This window comes from Antedon bifida, chromosome 3, assembly GCF_963402885.1.
Source record: "Antedon bifida chromosome 3, ecAntBifi1.1, whole genome shotgun sequence".
Lineage (NCBI taxonomy): Eukaryota > Metazoa > Echinodermata > Crinoidea > Comatulida > Antedonidae > Antedon > Antedon bifida.
Window position 1 is genome coordinate 9,481,565 of NC_136228.1, and position 12,852 is coordinate 9,494,416.

Below are 12,852 nucleotides of genomic sequence, written 5' to 3' on the forward strand. Positions count from 1 at the left end.
TATATGGGCACATCACATTTGTTTGTCACATAAAGTTTAGTGTAGACAGAGCTTTACTGTAAACGAATGATGATGTTACGCGTTTGTTTTCACTCTTAAAAAGGCAAGGTTTCAAACTGTAAAAGTTGTTAAAATTGTCTAAAATAATGTAACGTTTGAAAATCGTTAACCAGAGTTACTTTCACTCTTTTAAAGCCTTTTCTACACTATCAAACTTTATGTGATATGATGTCATATCACCACCATATTTGGACATACCGTATTTGGGCACATCACACTTTTTTTGTCAAACCAGGAAAGAGTGAAAAAGAAGAATTGTAATTTCAGTCTTCCCTTGTCAAACTAGTTTTAATGTAGACAGAGCTTAAGAGTGATCATTTAAATATACTCCTCACAACAATGACCTTTCACTCTAAAAGATTGGATTTTTACAATTACACTCTTATTAACTGAATATTGTATTCTACCCAGTCTCAATTCAGCCATTGTAATTGCCAATAATCTCCAGTGTACAAGCGTTGTTTATAAATAGCCTAATATTATTGTCGTCCAAAACCATATGCTTTATAAAGACTAAAAATTCAATTAAAATCACAGGTATATTTTGATTATTAATAATTTGCATACCACCATACTGTGCGTTGTGTTTGTTGCTGCATAATATACTTTGAATTAATTACAATATGGTGTTTCATTTTAATAGAGACATTAATGATATAAATGAATTGGCAACCTCCTCCATATTATGTTTTGGACAATTCATTATTTATTCAATTATGTTGTATTATTTTCAATTTATCCATCCATGATTGTGGGAGAAACGCATAAATAAATAAATAAACATATTTTTTTTTAGGAATACAAGTATAATCATTATTCAAAATGACAACTAGATGATAAGAAATTAAACTTAAGTTACAATAACAATTTCAAGTTTGTATGTATACATTATTGCCAGAATTTTACACATTAGGCCTACATTTTCATAACATAATTTAATGAAACTTCGTTCCCCATTAAATTAAATTGCCTCAGTTTTGCACCATTCTATTTTAAAGGGCGTCAATTTGCACCTTTTGGTTCCCATTATGTAACGCAATGCAATGACGTAAAAGCAACGCAAACGATTTAATGATATTCCATCGCTTTGGATTAATCTTTGTTCCCACTAGCGACGCAACGCAAGGACGTAACGCAACGTAAGTGATTTGACCAATCACAAGCGATGGATTATTCGAACAGTGGCTTTTCATTGGTTAACGATCGCTTGAGTTGAGCGTACGTCCTTCCGTTGCGTCTCTAGTGGGAACCACGCTTTAAGCTTGGTTCCCACTAGGACGCAACGCAAGGACGTAAACGCAACGCAAGCGTGTTGTCCTATGACAAGCGACAGTTCGAATAATCCATCGCTTGTGATTGGTCAACTCGCTTGCGTTTCCACTAGGACGTAAGCCGCAACACGAGCGAATTGACTAATCACAAGCGACAGTTCGAATAATCCATCGCTGCGTTTGGTCAATTTTCCCAGGACGTCCTTGCGTTACGTCCTGGGAACCAAGCTTCATATGTGGAACCAAGCTTTACGCTGAGCTTATATGTCTTTGCGTTGCGTAGATTGTCTCACCGTATAGTGGGGTCCCTTAGGGTCAAAAACGTTACACGGATGACAAAGTTTTCAAATTTTGCACATATGTTCACTTGGACATACAGATTAAAAAAATCACTGTAGCCAAGAAAAAAAATTTATTTTATGACCATATTTGGAGTATTTTCAAAATGGCCGCCAAAACAAAATGATGGTCCATATCTTAGTAACCGGTAGGGGTACAGAGTTCATTTTAGTGTTAAATTGCTTAGAACACATATGTTTCTATTCACTCTAATACAACATTTTATAGTCCTTCGTTACGTACATTTGAAATCGCCATTTTTTTTCACGCTGAAATTACTATATTCGAGAACCAGCACGATCCAGATGGTACGCGAGCGAAGCGAGATAACTACTTATCTCAAAAGATACCTGGTACCTTTTTAACTTCTTCTCCGTGAGTGTTTCAAATAATTAATTTCATATCGGATTTGATTGATTAACTTTGTACGCCAATCTGTAAAACGGATTTTTCATCAATAATATATACATTTGTGTATTTCAATTAATGATGACGTGATAAGTATGGTATAAAGTAAGATGCGCATTTATGAATACGCACTAAACAGAAATACATACGTAAACACACGTGATATTGGTTTGAATAATGCATATTTGATATTATTTGACGATTTCTAGTGAAACTGATCATTTACTCTTATTTCTTCGATTGAGAAGTTTACACTTGTGTATTGCATTATACATCAACTAAAATGAGGACCAGAATGATTGCATTTGCTCTGTTTTTGTTGGTAATCAACAATTCGTTTGCTTTGTGGAATAACTCCCAAGGCCCACAACGCTCGGATATTGGTAAATAAATTTAGTTTAGTTTTGTTATATTTATTTGAATGCGTTTGTTTTGATAATACAGGTGGAATGACAACATTATATCAAATAATTTGTCAGATATTTTGCTCTATTCTTAAGTAGGCCTAAACTGTACTAGATACAGTAACTGTTACATTGATACAAGGATACAAGGATATGATACAAGGAAACTTTATTCATCCCAACTTGGGAAATTGTGTTGCTGTCTTATAGCAATGCCGTAAAGAAAAGAGAAATGATAGGCCTAATACATAAGTGTGATAATAATAGTAACAATAATAGTGTATCGTAATAAATTCCCCTATCTTTGATATCTTTCATTATAGTTTCATATGCCCCTTGGTAGGAAGGAGAGACGATGGCGTTCAGTGAGAATATTTACCCCCAAAAAAATTCCCAAGATTTAAAATTGAAATTAAATTGTAATTTCACTCTTCCCATGAGTAGGCCTATTTATAAATACAGTATACTGTAATTATCATTATTGAATTTTTAGATGTTGAAACAAAAGACATTTGTTATCCTGTTTGGGAGATACTGGCTTCAGAAACGTTGAAAGGATGCTTATTGAATTACGAAGACGAAAAAGAAAGAAAAGATGTACAGAAGAAAAATAATGCAAGAAAAAACGAAGGAAAAAAAACCAGATAATTGCTGTAAGATATTTTGATTTTACATGTTACTACTTCATTTAACAATTGAATAATTCAAATATTGAACAATTTAAATATTTTTTAAATTTAATCATGACTTTAATGATTTGATTAATTTATTTTATTCATCTATATACTTTTTAATGAACTGATTGAATGTTATCTTTGAAAACCTTTAATATATTCTAAATTCTTGTTTATTTCAATTTTTCAGACACGGGTCTATGTCCTGGACGCTGATTTTAAATTCACATACTTTATATTCAACGTTGCAGCAACATAGCATAGTGGATCCTCTCTGGAAGTTACTGGTGCATGAATTAGGCCTACATTTTAACGATTTTAAAGTAAATCGTAGAATGAATGATGCTGAACATTATTACTTATATTTTTATGTAGTAAAGTAATCTTATACGTATAATTTTAACCCACTTGAAATTAAGCGAATGTTCTTAACGTTTAAAAAAATTAAAGTTTAATCGATTTGTATTATTTAAATGAAGAAAATAAATAATATTCGTTTATTGTGAATGTAATCATTGTCAATTTTGTGCGATTCTTTCTTATTCCAGTTCAAATCCTTAAAGATTTCTGAATGTTTACGATAAAATTGCCTATCATAAATAAACCTTTTTGTTAAATGTATTGTTCGACAGCGAGCCATAAACGTGTGGAGATTAGACGTATGCAGTTAGAACTGATTATATCAGTCATCAGAAAAAGAACAAGGCCATATACATGGCTGCAGTCGCGTGCGCAAATTTGGATTAGTTTTTACCAACCGACCGACCGACCGACCGACCGCGACCGACCGATCAACAAAATGAGCTATAGAGTCGCGTTTGCACGCGACTAAAAACACAAGTGTCCGTTCAAACGCTTGGCCCATCTTTCGTACTCGCGTATTAAGTTTAAATTTGTTTTAACGAATTTCAATCAAAATCATTTCTGAATGTCATTTCAGGTTGATAAAAATGATTCATTGTTCACAGTATTTTTTTTATACTTTACTCAAAAAACTAGATGCTCTAAGTTATACAAGATACAAGAAACTGTATTTGTCTTCGTAAAAAAACAAAGAAATGTCGTTCAGAAATAGTGCACGATCCCGCAGCTACCACTGCCCAAACTTTCCACTTCTTACTATGATTTGAACACCGTTTTGATATCGGTTAACTTGGTACCCCGGTTAATTGTGTTAACTAGGATAACCTATAAAACGGATACATTTGATGAATAATAGATACAATTGACTATATTTCAATTAAGATGATTATGTGATAAGTATGGTATAATAATAAGATTTAAGCATTTAGTAAATAGATACGCACTAAATAGGAATACATACGTAAAAACACGTGACATTGGTTTGAATAATGCATATTTGATATTATTTGAAGACGATTTCTAGTGAAATTGACCATTTAATCTTATTGCTTTAACTGAGAAGTTTACTTTATATTCTACATTTATTTAGTGTATTGCATTATACATCAACTAAAATGAGGACAAGAATGATTGCATTTGCTCTGTTTATGTTGGTAATCAACAGTTCGCTTGCTTTTAGAAACAACTTCCTCCGCCCACAAAGCTCGGATTTTGGTAAATATTGTTTATGTTTTTTTTTATTTATAATTTTATTTTCATATCTCTTCAATGAGTTTCCGTTTATGTATTGTTATCATCGTCATGTTTTAATGCTGTTTTAATTTATGCTGTTTAAATTGTGTTACAGTATTTAGTTAGATTGCCGAATGTTTTCAATCTTATGTTGGTGCCCTACCACATTATTATCTCTTTATTATTATTTCATTTATTGTTCTTCCTGTGTTTTGTTGTTATGTGGTAAACAAATAAAGCAACAACAGTAGTAATAATGAAGAATTAATATACTTATTGTATTTTTAGAGGTTGAAACAGAGAATATCTGTTATTCTGCTCGGGAGTTAGAGACTTTTCAAAAGGTGACAGAGTGTTTACGCAGTTACGAAGACGAGAAAGAAAGAAAAGAAATACCGAGAAAAAAAGATGTTTTTATTTCAGACACAACTGAATGTTTGCCAGGTTAATCAGTGATCATGATAGAATGGCACACGACAGCGCTGAAAAGATAATGCTACCCAATACCATTATTAATGTTTTCACCTGTTTATGATAACACGTGTTTATTTAATATACTTTTAAAAATGTTAATCTTAATCAATATTTTTGTTGTTTTAGTCTTACCATTGTTACACACTTTCGTATATCATTGCTACTTGTTTGATTTCGCATCACGCCGTGACAATGGTAATAAATTTCGTTTCATTCAACGAGAAAGTTATATTCTGTGGTTATTATTGTTATATTCAACGGTCAGCTCTGCAACGCGATAAACACGCAGTACTTATATAGGCTACTGAATCTCAAAATGATGGTGAACTGGGACAACGTTTTAGGCAAAGGCTTTACACGTACTTTTAAATGAATTATGTATATCTTTTCCTGTTCATGTACAACAAATCAACCCTCCATCACCCACCACTTTAATATGGAATTGGAAGCGTAAATGCGTGTTTATGAGCCCCTTGTTCAATATACACGAAATTCCCCTTGTTTGAAAATCTTATCTGTGAACACACCGAGGGATAGCTTCATGAAGTAGGCCTAACAACCAAACTCTCCTGATCTGTCACGTGGGAGCTTTCTGGCGGCGTCAGGGACCAGAGCAGTATGGCATCCAACATAGGTCATGTACCGTCTAACCATCTCTGTTATATAGTCTTCCCAATGTTTAGTATACAAATATTGACTGGGCTGAGGGGCATGGTTAAAAATACAGCCCAAGGTGATCTACAGACTATACTGTATCCCGAGACGAAGTCGAGTGATATAGTATGCCTCCACCGAGGGCTATATTCCATACCGTGCCCCAATGAAAGCCCAGTAAATATTTGTAAATATTTTATATACCGTACCACCGAAATGAACGCAAACATGGACTTGGTTGGTGTAGGCGTAGTTTGTGGCACAGTTTGGCTGCGAAGAAGCAAACAAATCAGGTCTGCATTCGATAATTCGTCGCTTCCAAATATGCAATAAATATTCCTAAAATCATACTTTATTTGTTTCTTCATATTTTAACTGGCCACTAAACTGACTAAATCCTAAGCCTAAGTCAGCTCATACAAGTTAATCATCGTAGGCTAAGCTACGCAAGGGCTACGCAATCGCGTCGCTCGTGTGGATCCGATTGTATTAAAGAAGATAGAAGAAACAGACATTCGCAGTTTAGCCGGTCTCTAATTCGAGGGCATGGCAATAACTATAGACCGGCGATTAACCAATCAGATGCCGTGAATTACGGTAGTCTATAAGTGTCACGGCAACTTTTTTTAAATATCACGGCAACTTTCAAAAAAAGCCACGGCAATTTGAAAAAAGCCACGGCAATTTGAAAAAAGCCACGGCAATTTGAAAAAAGCCACGGCAAATTAAAAATAAAACATCACGGCAAATTAAAAATAAAACATCGCGGCAATTTAACAAAAATACCACGGCAACTTAAAAATGAAACACCACGGCAAATTAGTATTGAAACACCACGGCAAATTAATAATGAAACACCACGGCAAATTACAGAATGCCACGGCGGAAGTGAGTTACCACGGCGGAATTGAAACCTTTGGAATCTTCGATTTTTCTGAGGTAAGTAATTATTTGTGCATTGATGTAAATATTATTATTATTATTATTACTTGTATAGCGCACATTTATACAACATTTAATTATAATCAGCGTCGCTTCACATCAATTAGTATCGTAAATTATATTAATATATTTAACTGCAGCAGTTTACGTCTTTATTGCACTCTTCTTGAACTTTCTAGGCCGGGCTAGACCATAGGCCTTATTACAAGGTAGGCCTAGGCCCTATAACATTCTACAATGTTTTAATATATTTACAGTATAAATCTGTTTTTTATATAACATGTTTTTTAACAGTAGACCTAGCTACTACTGTAGGCCTAAGGCCTATGCCTTAGGCTAGTAGTAGGCATAGCTAGGCCTAGTGCAATAAACACGTAAATGCTGCAGTTAAATAAATTGATATAATAATTATTTATTTACTTCCATCCCTGTCTAACTTAACACTACTGTATAGTGAAAGAATAATTTACCTGGAAATGGCCTCATTATGTTCTCTTTTAATGGAAAAGCTTCATCTCCGACAATTAGGTGTGGTACTGGACCAAGTTCAGGCATACCTGGCAAGTTTGTTGGTGGTGGAATGCCAATAGTGTTGTTTTGCAGTGCACTTTTGAAGTGCATTCGAGAAAAAATTCCCCCGTCACTGTTTGAGCCATAGGAACCAACATCAATAAATATAAAGTTATAGGCTGCGTCAACCAAAGCCATTAAAACAATGGAATGGGTACCTTTATAATTATAAAAAAGGGACCCAGAGTTGTCTGGTGCCTTAATTACAATGTGCTTGCCATCAATTGCTCCCACACAATTAGGAAAGTTCCATTTCTTGGAAAATTGCAATGAAATTTCGTTCCACTCTTTTGGAGTTGGAGGGGCGATGTATATTGGTTGAAGTTTTGTCCATATGACTTCTGCAACCTCGATTACGATAGAACTTATCGTACTTTTTCCAACACGAAAGTTGTAATGCAGTGACGCATACGAATCGCCAGTGGCCAGAAATCTGATAAAAATAAGGGAATGAAAAATTACAGAAAAAAAACAAAAACACTCAATCAAATTTATTAATAATATTGTGACCTCCCTAAAACATGCATATTAGTTCATTTGAGCAGAAAAAATATATTAAAATCTGAAGAAACCTTTGAATTGCAGTAAAATATTAAGGACTTTAAAGGACAATAAATAGATTAAAGGCAATTTTCCATCTTCCAATTAGATTTCTTATTGTAAATAATATTCAAGGTGGTCAAGCTTGTATAGCACCTATAACACAAATGTTTCTAAACCTCTGTCTACACTATCAAATTCTATGTGACAAAATAATGTGATGTGCCTATATATGTATATGATGATCACTACCATATTTAAGCATAATCACTATAGCCTAATATTTGGTCACATCAAACTATTTTTGTCAAACCAGGGAAGAGTGAAAAGAGTGAAACTAGTTTGATAGTGTAGACAGAGCTTAAACAAAAAGAAAAGTCCATGAACTATCCTTATAAAATAATAATAATAATTAGAGGTGACGCAGAGAAATGCATTTTCACCGCACCAAATTCTCCAGCATTTTAAAGTTTTTAATCGAGAACTCACCGAAACAGAGCTCGAGCAAAAAAGGTGTTAGACTATAGGCCTATTCTATGCATGTAATAAAACAATCAAACCGATGTCACTAAAATAATTTATTCAATTGAATTCAACATTCATTTTCATCCTTTTTGTGTGTACAATAATAGAATAAAATGTGGGAAAGTACGTGTTGTATTCAGTCATTGTTATAACCAAACCACTTTCTTAACGTGTTTTATTAGTGTAGGCCAATATCACTCTTAATTAACCTTTCGTATGATATCTGCAATAGGCCTACTATTGATGAAACATATAATTAGTAACAAATAACCACATGGGCGATAATGGTACCAACTAATTTCCATACAATACGCACGTTCCAATATAAGTGCAATGGCCATCCGCCAGAAACTAGAAAACAAGGTTTTTTATATTTAGAGCATCGATGATGGGCAAATGCTTCGGCGTAAGGGATAAGCGGCCGTAAGATAAGACAGAACACAGTTACAATCGTAACAACCCACAGTACAAAGAAATATAGGTCAGTGAAAAACCAGAGTAAGGTGTGAATGAAGTGCGAATTTCTATTTCAAGCTATTGACAACAGAACAGTCGACATTGAAACAAACATACAATTGATAAACAATTATAAATACTTTAAAGTGTATATGAAAATATATGTAAAGAAAACGATACTAGTAGAAATGTGTTAAATTATTAGGTATAGGCCTATATATAATAGAATAACATGTATTAAAAAAAAACAAAACAAAACAAATATAAGTATGTATGTTAACGAATGCAAAATATGTTTTTAAAAATAAGAAATGTTGAAAAATTATGCTAAGAGTTAACATAAAAGAGAAAAAAAGAAATACATTAAAAGATGATATGTATAATTAATTATAAGAGAAATAATGATAATGAATAGAGAAAAGATTAAAAAAATCATGTATATAAAAACACATGATAACAAAAATACAATGTTAGAACAAATGTGTATAAATTAATATACAGTATTTATATGAAAATGTATATGATGGAAATAAAAGTGGGATGAACCCACATAAGACAAAAAAAAATTATAATCAAGAATTGGGTTGTGAACACAATTCTATTTTGAGAACGGAGAGGGCGGGTTTTCGACCTCTTTGATCAAGCACGCTCTCTGTTAACACGATCACTTTAAGTTGAAGACAAATTTTCTTATTTTTCCATCACCGATTTCCATCCTAACACGACAACTTTTTTACAAGTAAGTTTTCTAACAATCCGGCACCTTATGCGACACAACTCAGTTACTCATAATTTCCACGACTACAAATACAGCCCTTTCCGTTATGGAAAGTCTACCTATGTACTGTATGTGTGGTAACGTGAGTGTATTTTAGGGTGTGTCCGGACTGGTGTGATTCCAGTTTACACGAGGGCCAACTGTACTAACCTCCCGCCCAATATTTAGACACTTAATAAGGGCTAATTTTCTCTGAGCATCCCTGTTGTGCTTACTTAGAATTGGAAAATTATTGCTATATATAACTTATATTTGCTTATGACTTTTATGTGCAGTTTTACATGGGCGAATGTTCATTTACTAATAAACTATTTAAGCCAGAACTTATGTTGTATGCATCTTTATTTAGTATTCTATGAGTTTGTTAATCGTCGCTGTCTCCGAGTAGCAAAAAATATTATTACTATTAAGCTCTGTCTACACTATCAAACTAGTTTGGCAAAAAGTGTCCAAATATGGTATAGTGATATGCTTAAATATGGTAGTGATATGACATCAATTTAGGGGTATAACCATATTACAGTGAACCCCTAGGCGACACTTTCGTGTCCCCTTAATAGACGTGTCTGCTAAAGATGTATTGTCCCCCAAAAACATGAAAAATGAAGATTAATTAAATCAGACTTTGAATAGGTTATTTTGTAGTTTTAATAAAGTTAATCACTTCCGTAGATAAAAAAACAAATTATGTTTTCACTTTTAAAATAACAAAATAAATGGTTAAATTCAACCAAAAATCCATTGGTTGGCAGCCAATTTGAAGAGTGAACTTACAATTCTTCCTTCTGGTTTGACAAAAAAGTGCGATGTGCCCAAATATGGTAGTGATATGACATCATCTCCATATATGGGCACATCACATTTGCTTTCCGTGAAAGTATCCCTCTTCATATCGGTGTCCTAAGTGTGGTGTTCTACTGTAATTAAGTAGGTGTCCCCTATAACATATAAAAAATACGGTATAAAAAAAGTAAAATTTACAATGTATTAGTTAACTATCAATAGGAATGTCATTAAATCATAAGTCATCGTATTTAGGAACAAATACAAAACTTTATCTAACCCATTCAAAAAAGTTGATTGAATTGTTATTAATATTAATTAATTCATAATGCAGCTGGTCCATTAACAAAGGACAAGATAATAAGAATGTCTTTTGTTGTAGTCCTATTTTACTTTTTCAATTCTCGTAACAAACAAAATGTGAAACAAATGAAAAAGCAACCATTCACTCTCTTAAGCTCTGTCTACACTATCAAACTAGTTTGACAAGGGAAGAGTGAACTTACAATTCTTCCTTCTGGTTTGACAAAAAAGTGCGATGTGCCCAAATATGGTAGTGATATGACATCATCTCCATATATGGGCACATCACATTTGTTTGTCACATAAAGTTTAGTGTAGACAGAGCTTTACTGTAAACGAATGATGATGTTACGCGTTTGTTTTCACTCTTAAAAAGGCAAGGTTTCAAACTGTAAAAGTTGTTAAAATTGTCTAAAATAATGTAACGTTTGAAAATCGTTAACCAGAGTTACTTTCACTCTTTTAAAGCCTTTTCTACACTATCAAACTTTATGTGATATGATGTAATATCACTACCATATTTGGACATACCGTATTTGGGCACATCACACTTTTTTTGTCAAACCAGGGAAGAGTGAAAAAGAAGAATTGTAATTTCAGTCTTCCCTTGTCAAACTAGTTTTAATGTAGACAGAGCTTAAGAGTGATCATTTAAGTATACTCCTCACAACAATGACCTTTCACTCTAAAAGATTGGATTTTTACAATTACACTCTTATTAACTGAATATTGTATTCTACCCAGTCTCAATTCAGCCATTGTAATTGCCAATAATCTCCAGTGTACAAGCGTTGTTTATAAATAGCCTAATATTATTGTCGTCCAAAACTATATGCTTTATAAAGACTAAAAATTCAATTAAAATCACAGGTATATTTTGATTATTAATAATTTGCATACCACCATACTGTGCGTTGTGTTTGTTGCTGCATAATATACTTTGAATTAATTACAATATGGTGTTTCATTTTAATAGAGACATTAATGATATAAATGAATTGGCAACCTCCTCCATATGTTTTGGACAATTCATTATTTATTCAATTATGTATTATTTTCAATTTATCCATCCATGATTGTGGGAGAAACGCATAAATAAATAAATAAACATATTTTTTTTTAGGAATACAAGTATAATCATTATTCAAAATGACAACTAGATGATAAGAAATTAAACTTAAGTTACAATAACAATTTCAAGTTTGTATGTATACATTATTGCCAGACAGCAAATTTTACACATTAGGCCTACATTTTCATAACATAATTTAATGAAACTTCGTTCCCCATTAAATTAAATTGCCTCAGTTTTGCACCATTCTATTTTAAAGGGCGTCAATTTGCACCTTGTTCTAGGTTTGTATCTTTTGGTTCCCATTATGTAACGCAATGCAATGACGTAAAAGCAACGCAAACGATTTAATGATATTCCATCGCTTTGGATTAATCTTTGTTCCCACTAGCGACGCAACGCAAGGACGTAACGCAACGTAAGTGATTTGACCAATCACAAGCGATGGATTATTCGAACAGTGGCTTTTCATTGGTTAACGATCGCTTGAGTTGAGCGTACGTCCTTCCGTTGCGTCTCTAGTGGGAACCACGCTTTAAGCTTGGTTCCCACTAGGACGCAACGCAAGGACGTAAACGCAACGCAAGCGTGTTGTCCTATGACAAGCGACAGTTCGAATAATCCATCGCTTGTGATTGGTCAACTCGCTTGCGTTTCCACTAGGACGTAAGCCGCAACACGAGCGAATTGACTAATCTCAAGCGACAGTTCGAATAATCCATCGCTGCGTTTGGTCAATTTTCCCAGGACGTCCTTGCGTTACGTCCTGGGAACCAAGCTTCATATGTGGAACCAAGCTTTACGCTGAGCTTATATGTCTTTGCGTTGCGTAGATTGTCTCACCGTATAGTGGGGTCCCTTAGGGTCAAAAACGTTACACGGATGACAAAAATTTATTTTATGACCATATTTGGAGTATTTTCAAAATGGCCGCCAAAACAAAATGATGGTCCATATCTTAGTAACCGGTAGGGGTACAGAGTTCATTTTAGTGTTAAATTGC

At 33.6% G+C, this 12,852-nt stretch overlaps 1 long non-coding RNA gene across 1 annotated transcript; it reads left to right on the plus strand.

Annotated features, from left to right (window-relative positions):
- The first annotated feature begins 4,584 nt into the window (after nt 1-4,584).
- LOC144838561 (uncharacterized) lies at nt 4,585-5,444 on the plus strand. Its single transcript, XR_013611657.1, has 2 exons — nt 4,585-4,734; nt 5,041-5,444. It is a non-coding gene; the product is annotated as an uncharacterized LOC144838561 (long non-coding RNA).
- Nucleotides 5,445-12,852: the final 7,408 nt, after the last annotated feature.